Here is a 21,383-nt window from a genome sequence, read left to right as displayed (position 1 = left end):
GCCTTCATCTCTTAATCGATGTGGGATATTGACATCATTATAGCCCCCCGGGTGCACAGTAACCAATCCCTTTGGTAGTGCTTCTTTATCTCCAATGTTTTTTCCACTCAAATTTGGGTGTTGTAGATTCATAGGGGACCTATCTTTCTTTTCAGGTGCATGCATGCCGAATGTATGAACATGTAATCTATATGATGAATTCGCCCTTCAAATGGGTGACATATGATTGTAATTGTTGCATGACGAAACAAGAATCTTGATTCTTGCCCAAACTCTACAATGAAAATTTTTGGAGTGACGATCATGAGTTCAAAATGTGCCAAAGAGGGTTTGCCCATATACAAATAACGATAGCACATACAACCTAAGGACAGGTTTTATTATGTGAACATGGGTAGGTTGGCTATTCAGTCTCTAAAAAAGGGTCTCTTGTTGTCCCAGTGATCGCTCTCGTGGAGGCAATATGGGGGCTTGTAGGCAATGAGATGGCACGTGTACCAACTGTTACCAGTCTAAGCACTCAGCGAAGAGTTGGGGTTTACACAAACTTAAACCTTGACTAAAAGTCGTAAGGTAAGCTGCTAGTCCCCCACTTAACTTAAAGTTTTTAGTGCGTTTTCTAACCCTACCTCCTTTTTAGTGCGCCTTTGAGCCCTTCTCCCTTTGGTAGTGCGTTTTCTAACCCTACCTCCTTTTGAGTGCGCCTTTGAGCCCTCACCTCCACTTTGAGTGCGCCTTTGAGCCCTCATCCCTTGGGTAGTGCGTTTTCTAACCCTACCTCCTTTTGAGTGCGCCTCTAAGCCCTCACCTCCATTTTAAGTGCGCCTCTGAGCCCTCATCCCTTTGGTAGTGCGTTTTCTAACCCTACCTCTTTTTTAGTGCGCCTTCGAGCCCTCACCTCCATTTTGAGTGCGCCTTTGAGCCCTTATCCCTTTGGTAGTGCGTTTTCTAATCCTACCTCCTTTTGAGTGCGCCTTCGAGCCCTCACCTCCATTTTGAGTGCGCTTTTGAGCCCTCATCCCTCCTTACGTAGTGCGTTTTCTAACCCTACCTCCTTTTGAGTGCGCCTTTGAGCCCTACCTCCATTTTGATTGCGCCTTTGAGCCCTCATCCCTTAGGTAGTGCGTTTTCTAACCCTACCTCCTTTTGAGTGCGCTTTTGAGCCCTCAACTCCTTTTGAGTGCGCCTTTAAGCCCCCACCTCCATTTTAAGTGCGCCTTTGAGCCCTCATCCCTTTGGTAGTGCATTTTCTAACCCTACCTCCTTTTGGGTGTGCCTTTGAGCCCTCAACTCATTCCAAGTGTACCTTTGAGCCCTCAAATCCTTTTGAGTACGCCTTTGCGCCATCACCAACTTTTTTCTGGGTAGGTCACCCATTACAATGAGACCACACTTCACTTTCTTTCCTTTTTTTTTTCGGGTTAAAGGGGATTGGCGAAAGGAATCTCAGTTTAGCTCAACCATACATAGGACTTTGGGTCCAGTTGAAGTTTTAGGTCAATCAAATTTTGAGACGACCAGTTTCGAAAGACCAATGTTATTTTTTCTTTACAACACTTACTATGCACAAATCTTTGCTCCGTAAGTATTGTAAAGAGGGGGGCAACTGTTGTAACCCATTTTTGGGTCCCCACAAAAAAATAATAAATACAAAAAAAAAAAAAACCGAACAGTGTCGTTTTGACACTGTTCCTCTTCCCGCATGTTGCTAGAGCCCCACACCAATGATTGCAGGCTGCTCCTAAAAACCCGCAGCGCACCCTGCCGAAATCAAGGGATCGGCGCCTTGCTGTCGTGCCCAATGACCGACCAGCCGCCGCGTGACCCGCTCCCTGGCTCCACAGTGAAAAGCCACGCTCACTGGCTCTATAAATAGAGGAGGAGAAGACCAAGAGAGGGGGAACAGAAGGGAGAAGAGAGGGAGAAGACCGAGAGAGGAGAGGAGAGAAGGCAGAGAAGAGAAAGGAAGAAGCAGAGAAGAAAACAGAAAAAAACAGAGGAGAGAAAGAGAAGGAAAACCGCCGGCCACCGCGAACCGCCAGCACCGCCACCACCACCCCTGCCGCATCAGCTGCTGCCAGCATCAACACCGTTCCAGGTAACTTTCTCCACTGTCATTTTTTTTTGCTTAACGTTCTGCATGCAGATGAAGATTAATTAGCTAGTTACTGTGCTGTGCACAGTAACTGGCTAATTAATTCACGGGTTACTGTGTGCACAGTAACCAGAGTGCACAGTAACCAACCCATGTATTTGGGCCTAACCCGACCCATTTCAAAGAAAAAAATCAAAAACATTTTTTTCAGCATTTTATAATTTTTCCGCGTAATTTTTATGTCATTTTGATTAATATTGGGTGGTATTTTATGTTGTTAAAAATACAAAAATCTGATATTAAAATACTCGGTTTTCGTCAAAAAAACTTCCAAAAATACAAAAAAATTAAAAAAGAGAAAAAATGTTTTTGTGCATACGGTCAAGTGTCTCAAAGCTAAAAAATCATATTTTATTTTTCATACACCAAAAAAAACCATGTTTTAGCATACATTTTGGCTTTAATAACCAGTTTATTAAAGTCAAGAGAATATTGACCAAAATTTTAAAAACAACAAAAATTTTATTTTGTTTGTCTCTTAGTATCCGGGGTATGACATTACACGTAATGCATATTCTGGATATTTAATTCTCTTTTTTTTTGGACAATAGAACCTGGGGTATGACATTACATGTAATGCGTATTCTAAACAATAAGAAACCACAACACGATCTTAGATTTTATCAGACAAAACAATGCAGCTTATCTTAGGTAGGGCGTAGTTGGGGTGCTAATACCTTCCCTTTACGCAACCAGTCTCCGTACCCCATCTCTGAGACCAGTTAGGGTTCCTAGTAACCAGAATACTAGGTGGCGACTCCCAGTCCATATTTGCACTTGTAGAGACAAGAATTCCTTGTCTCTCCCTTTTTGCCAGGAATAAATATTTCGTTTTTTTTTTCCATTGAGGGTGGATGATCGCCGCGCCGCCGCACACGTGCGACACAGACGATGCCAATGATGATGTATGCCCATACCCATTCATGGTAGAATTCCTAAGAGGTATTGTCTCACTTGAATCACATAGTGAGTTTTGTCCTTAAAAGACGCCTCTTGGGAAGAGAGGTTGAACCTTGTGCTTATAAGCGACGTCTCCTAGCTGATGTGGGATAGTGTCATTATCAATCATCAATTTAAAATTCTAGATTAATGGATTATGTATCTATCATATATATTAATAAATATTTCTTTATTCCTAACAGATCTAATATTTTATTATAATTTTTATAATAAAAGCATGTAATTTCAAAGATACCAATGAAAATACCAAAAACTTATGTACAAGGATCCACCAATAATGTCTTGTTATCCTACCCATCATCATTCATTTCAAATAAACTTAAGTAGAAATGTAGAACAATGAGAACTCAAGAAATGCAAAGATATTAATTGTTTGATAAAGGTCATATTCTGGGAGCTGGGATAACTATAAATAAATTATTGTTGGAAAATGTAAGATAAAATTGGAGAATGGTGAAATCAATAAATATAAAGCACGTTTGGTAGCTTAAGATTACAAAAAAGAGTATAGTGTCAACTACAATAAAGTTTTTGCTCTGGTTGCAAGGCATGAAACAATAAGATTGATTATTGCTTTAGCATTTCAAAATTCATGGCCTATATTCTAGTTGAAAGTGAAGTCATCTTTTCTATATAAAGACCTTCAAGAATATGTATTTGTTAATCAACCTCTTGGTTATGTGAAATTTGATAATAAACATAAGGTATATAAATTAAAAAAGCTTTTATATGAGTTAAAGCAATCTCTAAGAGCCTGATAAAGTTGTATTGATGCTTATTTCTTGAAGAAAAGATTTTAAAGATGTTTATATAATCCTAAGTTTTTTTTTTATTATTAAAATTGAAGATGGATGAAAAATGCTTTTTATATACTTAAATATAGATGACTTGATTTACATTGATAATAATGGGGCTATGTTTGAAAAATTTAAAAGGGACATGATGATCGAGTTTAATATGTCTGATCTTGAAAACTTACATTACTTTCTTTTGAAGTGGGTCAATCAAATGCCGTGATATTTATTTCTAAAAAAAAAATAATGTTCGAGAAAATTTAGAGAAGTCTCAAATAAAAAATTACAATTTGGTGAGCACATCAAATGAGTTTGGTTTGAAACTAAATAAGGATCATGAAAGAAAGAAGATTGAAGACACTTTTTACAAGCAAACTATAGGGAGTTTGATATATTTGACAGCAAAAAGATAAGACATATTGTATTTAGCAAGTTTTGTTAGTATATACATGGATAATCCAATATAATTTTATCTTCTGACTACTAAAATGATACTTCGATACTTGAAAGGTACTATAGAGTTTGGATTGTTCTACCAAAAAAGAGAACAATTATATATTTGATTGGATTTACTGATAGCGATTATATAGTAGACCAAGTAATAGAAAAAGCACTTCGAGATATGTTTTTAAGCTTGGTTTAGGAGCTATCTGAAATTGTGATTGTGACTTTATATGCATGTCAAATGATATGGTCGAAGAAAATGCTTGAAAAACTTAATTTCAAGAGACAAGGCTCTATGGTCATTTTTTGTGACAATAACTCAATAATTAAATTCTTTAAAATCAAGTTCTACATGGTAGAAACAAACATATTTGTTTGTTAATGTGAAGTTTCACTTCTTAAGAGATCTCACAAAGGATAGGACCATTGAGATAATCTAATGCAAAAGTGAAGTTCAAGTTTCTGATATATTCATCAAGTCTTTCAAATTAGATTCGTTTGTGAAGCTTAGAAGATCACTTGGTGTTTTTACTCAAAAAAATCTTGTTTAGAGAAGTGTCACATATAGTTAAACAGTGTAAAAAATAACCTTATTTAGAGAAATGTTCCTCATAGTTAAACTGAGTGTTAAGAATGTCAAGAACCATCTCAACCCAATAGCTTAAGCTGTTAGGTGAGGTCCTAGGATATGATTTATATTATTCTCTAACACACTCTCTCAAGTGAAAGCTCTTTGGGCTTGAAACTTGCACAAGCCTATATTACCTTGTGCTTAATTTTTATCAAATAAATGGGGATGGTGAGATTCGAACTCGTGACAACTGGGTTATCAAGTCTCTGATACCATGTCAAGAACCATCTCAACCCAATAGCTTAAGCTGTTAGGTGAGGTCGTAGGATATGATTTATATTATTCTCTAACAAAGAATATCAATTTAAAAGAGGGATAATTGTTTCTTATATTTATAATAAGATTATAATATAAAATCAAACTATGCTAATCCTACAAGGATTCTAAAATACTAAATACTAATTCTTTTTTATAAAGGAATCCTTTCTCTATCCCAAGAATTACATGGGCACTCTTTGTATGATGGATGGAAATTAGAAGCACACGCAATTAACATTCCCTGACTCGACATTATTGATAATCCACGCAACCACCACATTAATATTTAAGCTACTGTTGATAATGTAAAAGAAATCCACATTAATAATCCTTGAAATTGACTTGTATCCATCTCCTCCACTCCATCTTCACGGGGTTGTTGTGAAAATTAAGCTCCTCTTTATTAATTTCTCAAGTGATTTATTGAATTTTTTTAGCCCCCCACAATCAGGAATGTATTTCTCTATTTTCTTTTCCATTGAAACCACATTAGATTTATTTGATATTGTTATGATATGTATGATTTGACCAGTAAATTATGCTTTGTTGCTGGTTGAAAACTACACTAGGATGAATAATTTCTTGATAATAGGTTATTGGAATTCAGAAAGAAACTGTTTTTCTTTTAGTTAACTCAATTTTATAAAAAGAAGAGGAAAACATAAAATAATAATCCAACTATAGACCCGCAGAACAACTGAAGGATCTACTTGCAGGTCATTAAGCACAAAGAAAGAATCGAATGCTTGAAGAACACCTTATTCTAGATCATATGATGCTTCTAAAATGAGGCCTCATATTCACTGTTTCTATCAACTCCTTGCTTTGCAACTGTAAAGTTTGCTTCATGGAGAACATGAAAGAAACTGACCTCGAAAAATAGGTTTGTCTGAGCGAGTGTATTGTGTTGAAATTATTAGCAAAGGTGGATGCTGTGTTCAGGTAACAATGTTTTTTTATATATATTTGAAAAATTACACTCTGTATACTAGTTTTGGTGAAAAAACTAAAATGTTCAAGTACATAATAACGCATGTCCCCTTTCTCTCTTCAAATTCCTCACTGCCAATCTCTCATCTTCCTAGCCATTAATCTCATCCACAAAGCATTGAATTAAGATGAGAGGGAGAAGGAAAGGAAGAGGACAATGGTTGATGTGGTGGCGTGAATTTTCAGTCATTTAGTTCAAGGGTATCTTCCAGGAGAAGGGGAAGAGCAGCTAGTCGGCAAGGTGATTGGGTTTGTGTGGCTGGGATTCAATCATGGATGAGAAATGATGATTGATAGGGTCTTGAAACTTGTGATACTGAGTTTGGAAAGGACTTTTCTTATGACGGTGAACAGAGCTTGTTCACAGTTGGTCCCCTTCATCGCCACAAACTTGCGTTCACGATCGAGCATGAGGATGTCATATCTAATTAGGTTCTTCTTACGTATCCAGGCTGTTCTTAATTTTTTGTCAACCTTTAGCTGAGAGCTATAGTCTCATCTTCCTTAGCACGTAACTGCTCAATTAAAGACTTTGTTGCTTGCTTGCTTCTTTTTGTTTTTTTTTTTAAAGAATACTGGACATTTTATATATATATATATATATGCAAAAAAGCTGTTTGTTTGTTGAGTATTAAAGAATCATATAGCTTACAATTAGAACATTACAAAGTTTAAAGAGTTGCGCTATATTTTTAGAAAAAAATAGTAATTTAATTAATATGAAATAAAGCACAAACAAATTACTATTCTTACATTAAATTTTTCTATTTCAAAAAGAATATTTGGCAATGCCAACAATTTAAGATTGCTAAAATTATAATCTAATATTCTCACCTTTACTAATAAAATAAATAAAAATAACGAAGGAAATCATACATTATTTAAATGATAATATTTTTTCATGGTTGCATAAATGCTAAAATTTAAATACGGGATTTATTATTTAAGAAAAATATTTACATTTGTTTTTATATGCTATAGAATTATTTATTAATTGGGATTTATTATTTAACATGGATTTTTTTATGCAACGAACCTTAAGGCTTGTATAACTTTTATAAATAAAGAATAATAGAATGAGAAGTTTGGTTTCATCGCAAAAGTAGTTGAAGACTTTTTGTCTATAGAGAGGATTGAAAGATTTTGTGTGTGGTCCCTTAAGGTACAAGTAAAAGAGAGTAGAGATCCAATAATAATTTGTTGAGTTGAAAATTTTAAAATCACTATTCCATTATTTTTTTATAAATATAATTTTTATTTTTTTAATTTTTTTTCAGCTAGCTTAAAATATGCTAGATATAATATTAAACATAATAATTTTAAATTTATTAATCCATCAAAATATTAGGTAACATAACCTTGGGTCTAAACCCTGCTAGTTAGGTCTTAGAGTTCATCAGGCTGATTTAGGGTTCTTATAAACTATCAGGTCCACCTAGAGTTTCCATCACTCTAGAAGGCTCATAATTGCCATCCAATATGCACAAGCCCGAACTACAAACTTGACCTAATTTTGAAACATTACTGCACTGCACTAAGCATATGAATTCAAAAATTGATTGCATAATCCACACCTTGTAGTTTTCAAGAACAAAATAACACAAGCTCTCCAGACCTGGCAGCACAAGCAATAATAATTAAAGCTACGTCATCCACCATTCCAGTTACCATGCTATCGCCTTCTTCCTGATGCCCTAAAGGAGTCTCTAAAGAAAAACAAACTGCACTGAAATATGGATACTCAAAAGATAAGGATTCATCGATCCCTATATTGTACTTTGCTCCATCAACCCAAGGACATGCCTTTTTCACCAATCTGACCTTACAGATTCTTGGCATAAAGATTCCTTGTGAGAAGAATGGAAAGGTTTAAAATCAGTAAGTTCATATATATTTGTTTGTTTTTAATATGTAAGCCACTTTAACCTGTAACCTATGTTCTAAATCGTGTCCTTTAAGTGATGAAGAAAAAGATAGAGATGAAAAAGGTTTCTTACAAATTTCTTGGTTGCTTATATTGTGTTTTGATCTATCTCGCTAGTAAGGAATGATTTTGTCTTTAAAATTACTGATCCTGGCAGAGGCAACATTTATTTTCTTGTGTGTGGCGTCTTGGAGCAAACATGTAGATGAACACTCTTTTTTCAAGGACAAGCCGGTTTTGGATGGCTTAAAATGCAATATCGATGGATCTTATTTGAAAAAACCAGGTTATTCAAGTATACTGAGAGATCACTGATATTACTTTCTAGAATGGTTTTTTTTATGGGCAAAACCGTGTCGCTCTTGTAGGTCTCAAACAGCACTACGAGGATGGAAGTCCTGACAGCCACAGTTTTAAAACCCGGATCAGCCTGGCGGGTTAACCTGGGACCTGGCCGACCTGGGCCTGAGACCGTTCCGGGTGAAGGTAAAAACCCGCTTGAGAGTTGGCCCGGTTAAACCTGGTTGACCTGGCTGAGACCCGGTCTTTATTTTTTATTAGCAGACATTAAACAATGTTGTTTTGGCCTTTTAAAAAGCCAAAACGCTAAAGAAGAACAAAGCAGAATTAGGGACAGATCAAAACCTATTTAATGAAAGACAAATCAATTTAAATTAACAAAACAAAAGCTGAGGAGCAGAAGACATCTTGACTCTTGATCATTGTTGTTTCTATGCGAAAAAGGTTTAAATCTCCTTCTTGCACTCTCTCTTTTCTTCATTCTTGGTTGTTTTTTGAATTTTTAGCATCCATGAGTGTGGAGATTTCTATGCTACAAAATCGACTGCTGAGGTTAGAAATTTGAAGGAGATTAAAGGAGATCCAAAGAGACAGTTCTTTTAAGGAGGAGTGTGGAGATTGATGAATTGGCTCAAATCGATGGGGCCTTAACTCCGTCTCTATTTATTTCTACTAAGGTTTTTTTCTTTTGTTAAAATGAGATTGTTTTGACTGTGTTGATACATGCATGGTTTTTCTTTTCTTGATAACAAATGATGTTGTTGGCAAAATTTGTCCCCTTTTTTCTATTTTTTTAGTGAAAGATTTGATCTTTTAGGGTAAAGAAGAATAAATTTGTTGTTGTTTGAATCGATATGTTACCTTCAAAATTGAAGAGAAGAAGATGGATAATTTCGATTTGATTGGTAACTGAGGGGGTTTTACCAAGCTAATTTTTTTTTTTTTTTGGCGTCAGCCAAGTTAATTTTTTTTTAGTTGACCTGGGTCAACCCATCTAACCCGTGACCCGATCACTAGACCGAGTCGATCACCGAGTTGGGTTTCAAAACTATGCTGGCACCCAAAAGAGCTATGGTAGATTGGTTTTTAGAATCATACTCTGGTGAATGGATTCAATATCATTTCAACAACTAAGCCATGTAGATTGCGAAGCTCTTTCAACTCAATATTTGCTTCTATAATGGCTATGAAGAGCACGGGTATTTTTTTTAAAAATATATATATTTTCAAGTAAAAAATATTATTTTTAAAAAAATTATTATTATAATACGAAACACTACCAAAATTACATTCCTTATATTTTTTTCATGTTTTACTTCATGAAGTTGGGACTTCGACTGATTTGCTTTGACTTTAGCCACTTCCTTGTTGGCTCCTAATATATATTATCTCGACTTTTAATGTAAAAAGAAATAATAAATAACGAAAAGAATTTAAAACCACCTCAAACTAAGAACTTAAGTATTATGGAATGTATATATATAAGAAATATTATAGGACTACTCTAGTATTGTAATTTGTACCTTTACTATTGTATATTGCCCTACATATATAAATAGGAAATGTTGACTAACTAATAGATTAAAAGTTCTATTTCTTCTTAACTTTGTATTAGAGCATTAACATATTAAAACCAAGGTTGTCAATTCCATTTTAGTAAGTGTTTCATTTTTTTCAATTATAATGGAATATTTCAGTTTTCAAAGTGTTTTGGAGTACCGTTTCAGGGTTGTACTATTTATATATATAATCAACAAACATGATTCAAATTCAAGATAAATTAATTATAAATTATACAATACAAACACAATATCAAATAAATATAATTTCAAAATTTAAAATATTTCTAAATAGTCAAGATTAAATAGATATTTAACTTAAAGTAATTCAACTTAAAAAAAATATCAAAATATTATGAAAGTAAAATGTTTTAACACAAATATTTGAAATATAAAGTTAGGTCAATGTTATCAAGGCTAAAGAGATCTAAAGCATCTCTTGTTTTGCTCAAATTCCTACAAAGTATAAACATGAAAAAAATAGCATGAATATAAACCATATATATTAGTGATAAATCTAATTTTTAAAAATTAATATCATTGTTAATGAAAATAGTAATAATAATTTTCAATATTATTATTAATATCATTGTTATTGAAAATAGTAATGAAAAAGAGATTTTTATACTTGAGTGATTTAATTAATTAAATTGAACCGAGTTCAATTTGATTCAATGACTTTTCAAGACTGGAACAGAATATGAGGAATGAAACCGGAACATTCCGGCTGGAATTTAGCTGAAAAATCTGGAATGGACCGAGATTTCAAATGAGATGAAAATTGTTCTATTTTTTGAATTGGTATGAAATGTTTCAGCCATTCCGCACGAAACAGAACGGAATTGACAACCTTGATTAAAACTCCTCTCTCCCTAATGGACTCTATTGTTGTTGCTAACTTCTCCCTCTATCAAATTGGCGTTGTAGCATAGCCGCCCACGCACAGGTTGTTATTGGTGACTCCTTCCCATAGCAGTAGACTCCCTATCTTGTAGAGTAGAACAATGATTCTCTTCTCATGTTTCTGCAATTCCTCTACACATTATGAGGACCTCAACTCCAACCACAGTTTCTTTGTCCAACACTCAACATGTTATTTCATTGAAGTTTACGAACAACAATTATCTCTATTGATGAATGCAGATGAAGTCATATCTTCTTGGTTAGGGTATCTTCCACTTTGTTGATGGCTCTATGCCATGTCCTCTTTCTCATATATCTGAAATTGACAGTTCTGCTAGTTCTTCTTTGGCCATCAACCTTTATTTTCTTCATTGGAAGCAATAAGATCAACTTATTTTGAATGCATTACTCTTCTCTCTTTCAATGGATGTATTGTATCTTATGGTAGATTGTCAGACCTCTCATTGTGTTTGGCGTATTCTTGAGCAAGCTCTCGCCTCTCCATCTAATTCTCGTATTATACAACTCCACGGGTCTTTTCAAGGCCATCGGCAAGGTGATGCTTTGATTGCTATGCATATGCAACAAACAAATTCCTTATTTGAAGAATTGACTGTTGCTGGTTGGGTAATCTCTCTTGAATATTTTAACCTCTATATGTTTCGTGGCCTTCATAGTAAGTGTAAAGACTTGGTAACAGCCTCGCGACCAAGACAGAATCTCTGTTGTATGCGATCTTCATAGCCATCTTCTTACTCATGAGTTTCTCCATAAAACCTTTGTTTAATCTATGGTTGTCAACCTACCTCTGTTACCCATGTTGTCTTTGCTGCCTTCAACCAACCTTACCTAATATCAAAACAACCCCAACTTCAGCTGTAACAAAGGTTATTCTCATGGCAATTAACATCCTAACTGCAACTGCAATAGCCACAACCACATATATGATTTTCATGGTTTTTAGGGCTCTATTCCCACAAATTGGAAGCAGAGCAACTAGTAGCAGAACAGAAGGAACTCTGGGTCCTTCGTGGTGGTTTCCTCACCGGTTCTCTCAGTAGAGCATTAAGTGTAAGCTTTGCTTCTCCTTTAGCCACACCGCCCCTCAATGCCTTTAGTTTCACAACAGTGGACAATAGTCAACTGCCCATCTTATTGTTGGTAATGTTTTTGCTTCTACTTGGTTCTCGAACACAAGTGCAAATCAACATGTCATGCTTGACCTTACAACTTTGACTGAATATGAACTCTATCTCAGTAATGATCATTTGCATGTTTGTGGCAGTAAGGGCCTTTCCATATCCGATATTGGACATACCATATTACATTATGCAAAACGCACCTTTACCTTATCTAACATTCTTCATGTTCTTCATATTACCAAACCACTACTTTCTATTCAGAAATTTTATTGTGATAATAATACCTATTTTGAATTTCACACATTTGTGTTTTATGTAAAGGGTCTCACCACCAAGGCAGTTCTCCTTTCCAGTCAAATTAATGATGGTCTCTATGTTCTATCTAAGTCTTATGCCACATCCATCCCTTAGGCTTACTAGTCTCCTTATGTTTCTGCAACTGCTAATCAATGGCATCGTCGATTGAGTCACCTACTTCCCGTGTTTTTAATTTTTTATCATCCAAAAATAAAATAGCTTGTACTGCTAGACTCTCTCTTGTTGAATGTCAAACTTGTTCGCTAGGCAAGTCATTGCATCTGTCGTTGAGACCTATAGGTCACAAAACTACCACTTTACTTGATTTAATCATTAATGATGTTTGGGGTCCCACTCCTATATTTTCTTCTGATGGTTTTTGTTACATTGTTATTTTTATCAATGTGCATACAAAACATATATGGTATTAACCTCTTGTTGCAAAATTTAATGTGATTTCTACCTTCCATCGTTTTTAAGTTCTTGTTGAGCATTAGTTTTCATGAAATAAATTTATTCAAACTGATTAGGGTGGAGAATATCATAAATTAAAAAGTTTCTTTCAGACCATTGGTATTCATCATAGGTTAATTTATCCTCATACATATGAGCAAAATGGCACCATCGGGCGTCGTTATCGGTATATTATCGAAACTGGCCTTACCCTCTTAGGACAATGTAGTGTTCCTTTATAATTTTAGACTTATACGTTTGAATCTTTAGTATATCTTATCAATAGCATATCTACTCTTGTCCTCCAAAATCAATATCTATTTGAGTGTCTATTTCATCGTATTCTTGATTATGATTTTTTATATACTTTCATGTATCTTTGTTTTTCTTTTCTGCATCCTTATTATGCTCATAAGTTGGATTTTCATGCATCTTCATGTGTGTCCTTAGGTTATAGCTCCTTTCATCTTGGTTATCGCTATCTTAATTTAGCATCTCAACATGTTTATGTCTCCCGTTACGTCCGTTTTCATGAAGATGTGTTTTCTTTTGCAAAATCTTAACAAATAGCATAACACCCCAACACCTCCTCCCATCCTATACATCTTACACACTTGCCAAACTTGATTACTTCCGTAATTTTCTCCCCTACTGCCCCGTCGGTCCACTATACCAGTAGACCACCCAACCAAGCAACCCACCCTCCAACCATGTTTGCCATTATCCAACAACACCTTAGCCCGACCCTTATGTCACCACTTACTTGTTTATATAATTATTATTCTTTAGGTACAAGTTTTTCTCTTTCAAAGTTCCATTTTTCCATGTTTTCTATTGTAATGACTCATGGTTCTGCCACAAACTCTTTAGGTACAACTGCTGCAAGCTCCATGCCTTAGTTTGGTTCTCTAGCCGACCAGTAATTAATTGTTGATCTCTTCTCTTATCCTCTCTAGTAGCTTACAGGTTCAGGTTCTCCTTCATCTCGCCCTACGGCTCGTCAGCATCCCATTGTCCTTCGTTAATGGCTTCCCAAGATCGCACATTTGATGGCGTCTGTAACCATAGTTGTTGCCCCTATCTATCGAGTAATCTCTCATCCCAACTATGAACCCATTGCATTCTCTGATGTTGACAGGAATAAGGCTTGGCATGGTGTTATGCAAGATAAAATTCAAGCCTTGTGCTTTAACAACACCTGGTCCTTGGTTCCTTTCCATCCTTCAATGAATGTTGTTGGAAATCGTTGGGTGTACAAGATAAAACATCGTGTGGATGACATTATTGAGCGGTATAGGGCGCGATTAGTTGCTAGAGGTTTTACTCAGCATAAAGGCATTGATTACTTTGAGACCTTCAATCCTGTCATAAACATATGACTGTCAGGTTGGTTTTCTCAATTGCAGTTTTGTGTGGTTGGAAGATTCATCAACTCGATATACAAAATGCCCTCCTCAATAGAGTTTTTGCCAAAGAGGCCTACATGAAACAACCTTCAGGTTTTGTTGAATCTACCTGCCCTCTCATGTGTGCCAGTTGTATAAAACTCTAAATGGTTTGAAGCAGGTTCCATGGGTGTGGTACACTCATTTGAGTGATTTTTTGCTTTTTCCTAGCTTTCACGCTTCTAAGGTTGATATCTCCTTCTTTATCTTATTTATGGGTGCTAATATCTTTTATTTTTTGGTTTATGTTGAAGATATTCTACTTATGGGTAGTGACTCTACTAAGCTTCACTACCTAATACAGATGCTGGGCTTAGAGTCTAAGCTTTGCGACTTAGGGTGCGTTCACTATTTTTTAGAAATTGAAGTTTAGTCCACCAATATGGGTCTGATGTTATGACAACATAAATATATTATCAACATCCTTACTCGAGCTAGTATGACCTCTTGCAAACCTATTGATACTCTTATTTCTACCTCCAAAGTTACCATGTTGCCCGATTCCTAGTTTTCTAATCCTACACGATTTTGTTAAATTATTGGTTCTTTTTAATATCTCACATAAGCATGCTCCAACATATTCTTATTGGGTTGCCAATAAATGCATTTTGTGTTATCTTCAAGGTACGACTTCCTATGGCTTACAAATCACTTGTAGTTGCTCCTTTGCTTTGCATGGCTTTATGGATGCAGATTGGACAGGTAGTATTGATGATCACAAGTTTATGAGTGATTACCTTGTTTTCTTTGGTCATACATCGATTTTGTGGAAATTAAACAAGCAATGCATAGTTGCTCGCTCCTCTACCAAGGCTGAGTATAAAGCCTTTGCAAACGACACTGTTAAGGTTATTTGGCTTCAATGTTTATTAACAGATCTGCACATCCCTTCTGCCTCTACTCCTACTATTTGGTGTGATAATCTTGGTGCTACATATTTGTTTGTGAATCCTATCATTCATGCTCGTACTAAACATGTTGAAGTTGTTTATCATTTTGTATGAGACAAGGTTGCGAAGAAAGAGATTCAAATTTGTTTTATCTCTTTTTCGGATCAACTTATAAATGTCTTTACTAATCCTCTTCCTATTACTTCATTGACTGCTTTTAGATTCAAGTTTTGGGTCAATCCTCCAGCCTAAGCTTGAAGGGGCATATTATGTAATGTATATATATATGAAATATTATAGGACTAATCTAGAGTTGTAATCTCTACTATTGTACATTGCCCTACATATATAAGTAGGAAATGTTGACTAACTAATAACTTAAGCCTCTTATTTCTTCTCAACTTTGAGTTGTCAAATGTTGTAAGATCTAGTTTGATATTACACTTTAATAGGTTTGAAACTAGTTGTCGCACGCCACCCGCGTAGTGATTGCTGGCGATTTTTCATTTCGTTTTGCTTGATTCATTTGTTAGGAGTCGCCACCTAGTATTTAATTGAGGACTACTAGGAAACCAACGTGTACTGGTCTTGTGAGAGATTCACGGGTAAGGGACTGGTTGTGGTTAGGAAAGGTATTAGAACCCCTATCACACCTTACTTGCGGTAAGCTGCTTCGTGGCTTTGAGGTGTTAAAGAAGTTTTAATAATTATCTTTTCATAAGATATTAGAAATACAACTTACGTGTAAGTTCATAATTCTTGACTGTGAGCAAATCAAAATATTAAATTCTTCTTTATGCCTTTGTTGTTCTATCATAAAATAAATAAATAAATAAATAAACATCCACAAAACAAATACAAACACACACATTCACTTTTACTATATTTTTTCCCTTTGTTCTTTTTTTTTTTTTTTTTACACATTACAAATGGTACAAATTCAAAAAAACTAAACAAAAATTACATTAAACACTTTTAAATTACAAAATAACCCAAAGCAACCCAGAACAGTGTCAGGCTGACTTCTGGAGCTGCCGGAATAGTGGTGGCATGTCCTCTCCACGCGCCGCCGCTACTGGCGATGCGTGGGTTCACATGCCGCCACAAGGAAAACCTAGCAATAGGGGGGGATTTGGATCGACTTCTTCCCCTCTTCACTTTTCTGCCAGCGGTGAGGATTCCCATCACCTGTAAAAGGAGAAAACACACAAGCCAGTTGATTTTATTTCTTCATTTTTACCGATCTGCTTTTGGTTCCCTTTTTCTTCTCCTCCGTAGATGGTTTTGCTGTAAAGGAGACCTTTTACTTTGATGGCCGTGATCTGTTGGTGGGAAGACATGATGACTGAGAAGGGGTGGCGCTGCTGGGGCCTAGAGTAGCGGGTGTCGCCGCTGTGTTCAGGCTGGTCTGGAGGAAGTAAGCGGACTGATTTGAGAAGAAGATGTTTTTTATGGGGAAGGAGATGCTGTGGGCGGCCTCTGAGAAAGGAGAGGTTGTTTTGGGTTAGTCGGAGAAAAGGAAGGAGCTATGTGCAGGGCGGTTGAGTGGCTATGGGTCTGAGAGAGGAGGGTTTGTCTCGCGACCGACTGGAGAAAAAAAAATCAAAACTAGGGGTGGCGGCTATTTGGCTTGTTTTTGGCCAAGAGTAAGCCCAATGAACGAAGGGGGGGTTGCCTTGGCTTCTCTGGTTTCGACTAAAGAAGGAATCGACTACTTGGGTGAGAGTTTTTCAATGGGGAGGGGGGAGATGACCGGGAGGGAGAGTTCGGTGATGGTTTTGTTTTCCAAGGGAGGGAGCGGCGGCTTGGAGAAGATGAGAGGAAAGGGAAGGGGGTGCCGCTCCTTTGAAACAAATGGGTTTAGGGTTAGGGTTTTCTTTTTTGTATTTTTTTAATGTTTCAAAATTACTTTCCCTTTTGTATGTGTTGAAGACCAGAATTTATAGGCAAAAAATTGTTAGGGTTTCAAACTTGGTCCCTCAACTTCTTCTTCTTCTTCTTTTTGTAAATTTTGATTTTTCTTAGTTTTTGGATTTTTATTATCAACATCACCTCGAATGAGGAAAATTGGTGATTTTTTAAAAATAACGCATTAAAAGTCGAACGCGTTTCAAAGATCTTTGAAAATTTAAAATTCTTTATGAGACGATGTTGAAAATGCTAAAAACGATGAAAATATATTAAAAAACGTATTTTTTTGTATTTTCGATGTTTTTCGCTAATTTTGGATTTTTCTAAAAATTTATCAAAACATGGGTCAAAAATTAGGTAGCAACAGATGCCCCTTCTTTACAATGTTTACGAAGCAAAACTCCTCAATTTTTGCATAGTAAGCTTTGTAAAGAAAAACTTGTCTTTTTGTCTTCCTAACTTGTTGAATCCACTCATCTAAATACCTTAATTTGTTTCTTTTTCTTTTTTGCTTCTTTCTCTTTTCTTCCTCTTCTTTCTTTCTTTCTCTCTTTCTCTTTCACTCTATTTTTTTTTCTCCTTTTTTTTCGTTAACCTGAGATCCCATCTGGCAATCTCTTTTAACTAGAACCGAATAAAATGTTCTTAATGATGGCAGGGTTTAAACTTTCTCTCTTTGTTGTTTTTTTTTCCCTGTTAACTTGAGATCCCATCTGACGACCTCCTTTAACCAAAACCAAAGAATGTGTGTAGCTCGGTCAACCTAAAATCCCATCTAGCGACCTCATTCAACTGGAACTAAAAAAATATGTGTGTCTGGATCAACCTAAAATCCCATCTGGTGATTCCCTTTAACCAAAGTCACCTGAGATCCCCATCTAGCGACCTTATTTAACTGGAACTAAAAAATATGCGTAGCTCGGTCAACCTGAAATCTCATCTGGCAATTTCCTTTAACCAAAGCCACCTGAGATCCCATCTGGCGACCTCATTTAACCAAAACAAAGGAATGTGTAAAAAGTGGTCTCATTGTAATGGGTGACCTATCCAGGTGGAAAGAATGTGAAAAAAAAACGGTCTATTATGATAAGTGACCTACCTAGATGGAAAAAATGTGAGGTGCGGTCTCATTGTAATGGGTGACCTACCCAAAGAAAAAGGAAAGAGTGGTCTCATTGTAATGGGCGACCTACCCAAAGAAAAAGGAAAGAGTGGTCTCATTGCAATGGGTGACCTACCCAAGTGGAAGAATGGCCTCATTGTAATGGGTGACCTACCCTGGTAAAAAAATATGGAGAATTGATCGCGTTGTAATGGGTGACCTACCTAGAAAAATATTGGCGATGGCTCAAAGGCGCATTCGAAAGGAGGTAGGGTTAGAAAACACATTACCTGAGAAGTGAGGGCTCAAAGGCACACTCCAAATGAAATGAGGGCTCTAAGGTGCACTTAAAATGAGGTAGGGTTAAAAAATGCACTACCCAAGAGATGGTGGCTCAAAGGCGCACTCGAAATGAGGTAGGGTTAGAAAAAGCACTACCCAAGAGATGGTGGCTCCAAGGCACACTCGAAATAAGGTAGGGTTAGAAAATGCACTATCTGAGAAGTGAGGGCTCAAAGGCGCACTCGAAATGAGGTAGGGTTAGAAAATGCACTACTTGAAAAATGGTGGCTCAAAGGCGCACACAAAAGGAAGTAAGGGCTCAAAGGCACACTTGGAATGAGGTTGGGTTAGAAAACGCACTACCCAAAAGGTGGTGGTGAAACACCAATCTGACAATGTTGAAAACAATGTATTATGATCAATATGCATATGTACTTACCTGAGAAATATAGGTCCCCATTTCTTCATGGTGTCTTTCCTTTCTCAAAAGTTGAAGTGTTGGCAGTAGACTTCGATGGCTTTTTTTGCTCTTGCTTACTCGAGTCATCTCTTGTGATCTTGACCTCTAGAAAAAACTTGATATCATCATATTTTTTTGTTCTCCGCCCTTTATCTCAAGAATTACTAATTTTGCCTAGCATTTTTCTTAGGAAGGGAATCCTGGAGCCAGCCCTATCATGCATTTTTTTTTATTGCCCCCTAGTTTGATCATGCCCCCAAGTATTCAAATTAGGTTTGGGGATGAGGCTCTGCGAAGGAAGGTTTAATAAGGAGTTGTTTTCATGCAGAAATTTTTGGAATTTCAAAGCTATTCGAGACACAGATATCATTTTGACATCGATTCAAAGCAAACTCATTTTGAAAAAATTCAAGTGATTCCTATTGAGAGGTTTTCAGAAGTGATGAAAACTTTTCTGTTTTGCTTTTGGTGAACAATGTGAAGTGATGCTTAGTTGGTCAAAAATGGTTCAAATTTCAATTTGATGGTTTTGTTTTCCAAGGGAGGGAGCGGTGGCTTGGAGAAGATGAGAGGAAAGGGAGGGGGGCGTCGCTCCTTTGAAACATATGGGTTTAGGGTTAGGGTTTTCTTTTTTTGTATTTTTTTTAATGTTTCAAAATTACCCTCCCTTTTGTGTGTGTTGAAGACTAGTATTTATAGGCAAAAAATTGTTAGGGTTTCAAACTTGGTCCCTCAACTTCTTCTTCTTTTTTGTAAATTTTTATTTTTCTTATTTTTTTGAATTTTTCTTATCAACATCACCTCGAATGAGGAAAATCAGTGATTTTTTAAAAATAACGCGTTAAAAGTCGAACGCGTTCCAAAGATCTTTGAAAATTTAAAATTCTTTTGACACAATGCTGAAAATGCTAAAAACGATGCAAATATATGAAAAAATGTATTTTTTTGTATTTTCGATGTTTTTCACTATTTTTGGATTTTTCTGAAAATTTATAAAAAATGGATCAAAAATTGAGTAGCAACACTAGTTAAGAATTAAAAACATCCTTTTAACAATTTGTTTGACTTTTAAAGTGTTTTTTATTGTCTAAATAACAAATTTCATATAAACCACACATTTTTCTTACATTTAGAGATTTTTTGAAAATCTTGCCTTGTTTTTTTTTAAGAACAACGAGAGTTTTATAAACCAATTGTTATAGCTAATGAAAATATGGTTTAACAAAGAAGAGAAACTAAAATCTCAAACGAGTTAGAAAACTTATTTACAAAAACAAAACTGTTTATCGTAATAATGTTTAAACAGTCTTAGAATAAAAAGCTATAACTATGCAACTAATATGGTATTTAAGAGTGTGGTAATGATTGTTTTTTAAAGTGTTTTTCAATTAGAAATGCATTAGAATAATTTTTTTTTTCATTTTTTTTTAAAATTATTTTTGACATTAACACATCAAATTAATTCAGAAATATAAAAAAATTAATTTTAAACAAAAAAAATTTAAATTTTTGTGAAACGTTGTTTGGGCCTCATTTCCAAACAATGCATATGAACTAATTGCTTGGCCAAATGATTCGCATCATGATTTTTCTCTCCATGAATATGCTCAAAAAACACAGGAGGAAGCAAATTGCATGCAGTGAAAATAACATTGAATTTACCTTGCAAGCACCATGACCACATGATGTTTCTTTCTTTAATCTAAGTAATAGCATTATAAGAATTAAACTCCATAACCAATTGATTTGAAAAGGCATAACTGTAATCAATACTCAAAACTGTGCTTTTTGAATAGCTAAGACCTCAACCTCATTGGAGTCCATATTACTTGTAGAACAAGAGAAAATACAAAGAAAGTTTCCATCATGATGTCTTAAAACTCCACCCATTCATGAAAGTCCTAAATTATCATTTGCAGACGCATCAATATTCTATTTTTGCATATTTATAGGAGAAGGCATCCAAGATGAATCATTTTTTATTTTTGTCTTATTAGTCCACATTAAATGACCATGTGATGAACATAGTAAATCTAATCTAGTATAGTAGAAAAACTCATATCGCATATTTTTCTCAAATTACAACTTAATAAATAAAGGAATGATAAACATCATCTTATTATTTTTCTTCCTTATTAAAATCATATTATTTTGAGCATTCCAAACATAACAGACTATACCAAAAAAGAACAAACACCACATCTTTCTTTTTTTCTTTTTTTTTTGCATAGATCCAACTACCATGCCTTTATGTTATAAGAAAAAAAAAAAATCATATAGAGACTATCAAATAAGCAATCTAAAAGCTTAAGTTATTAGATGAGATCCAAATAATAATTCTATATCATTCTCTAACATACCCTTTCAAATGAAAGCTCTTTGGGCTTAAAACTTGCACATGTAAGCCAACACTACCTTGTCTCTGATACCATATCAAATAATTATCTCAACTCTAAAGCTTACACTATTATGTGAGGTCCCAA

This window comes from Populus alba, chromosome 1 (assembly GCF_005239225.2).
Source record: "Populus alba chromosome 1, ASM523922v2, whole genome shotgun sequence".
Lineage (NCBI taxonomy): Eukaryota > Viridiplantae > Streptophyta > Magnoliopsida > Malpighiales > Salicaceae > Populus > Populus alba.
The sequence above is the reverse complement of the archived record's forward strand: the minus strand, read 5'-3'. Positions refer to the sequence as shown.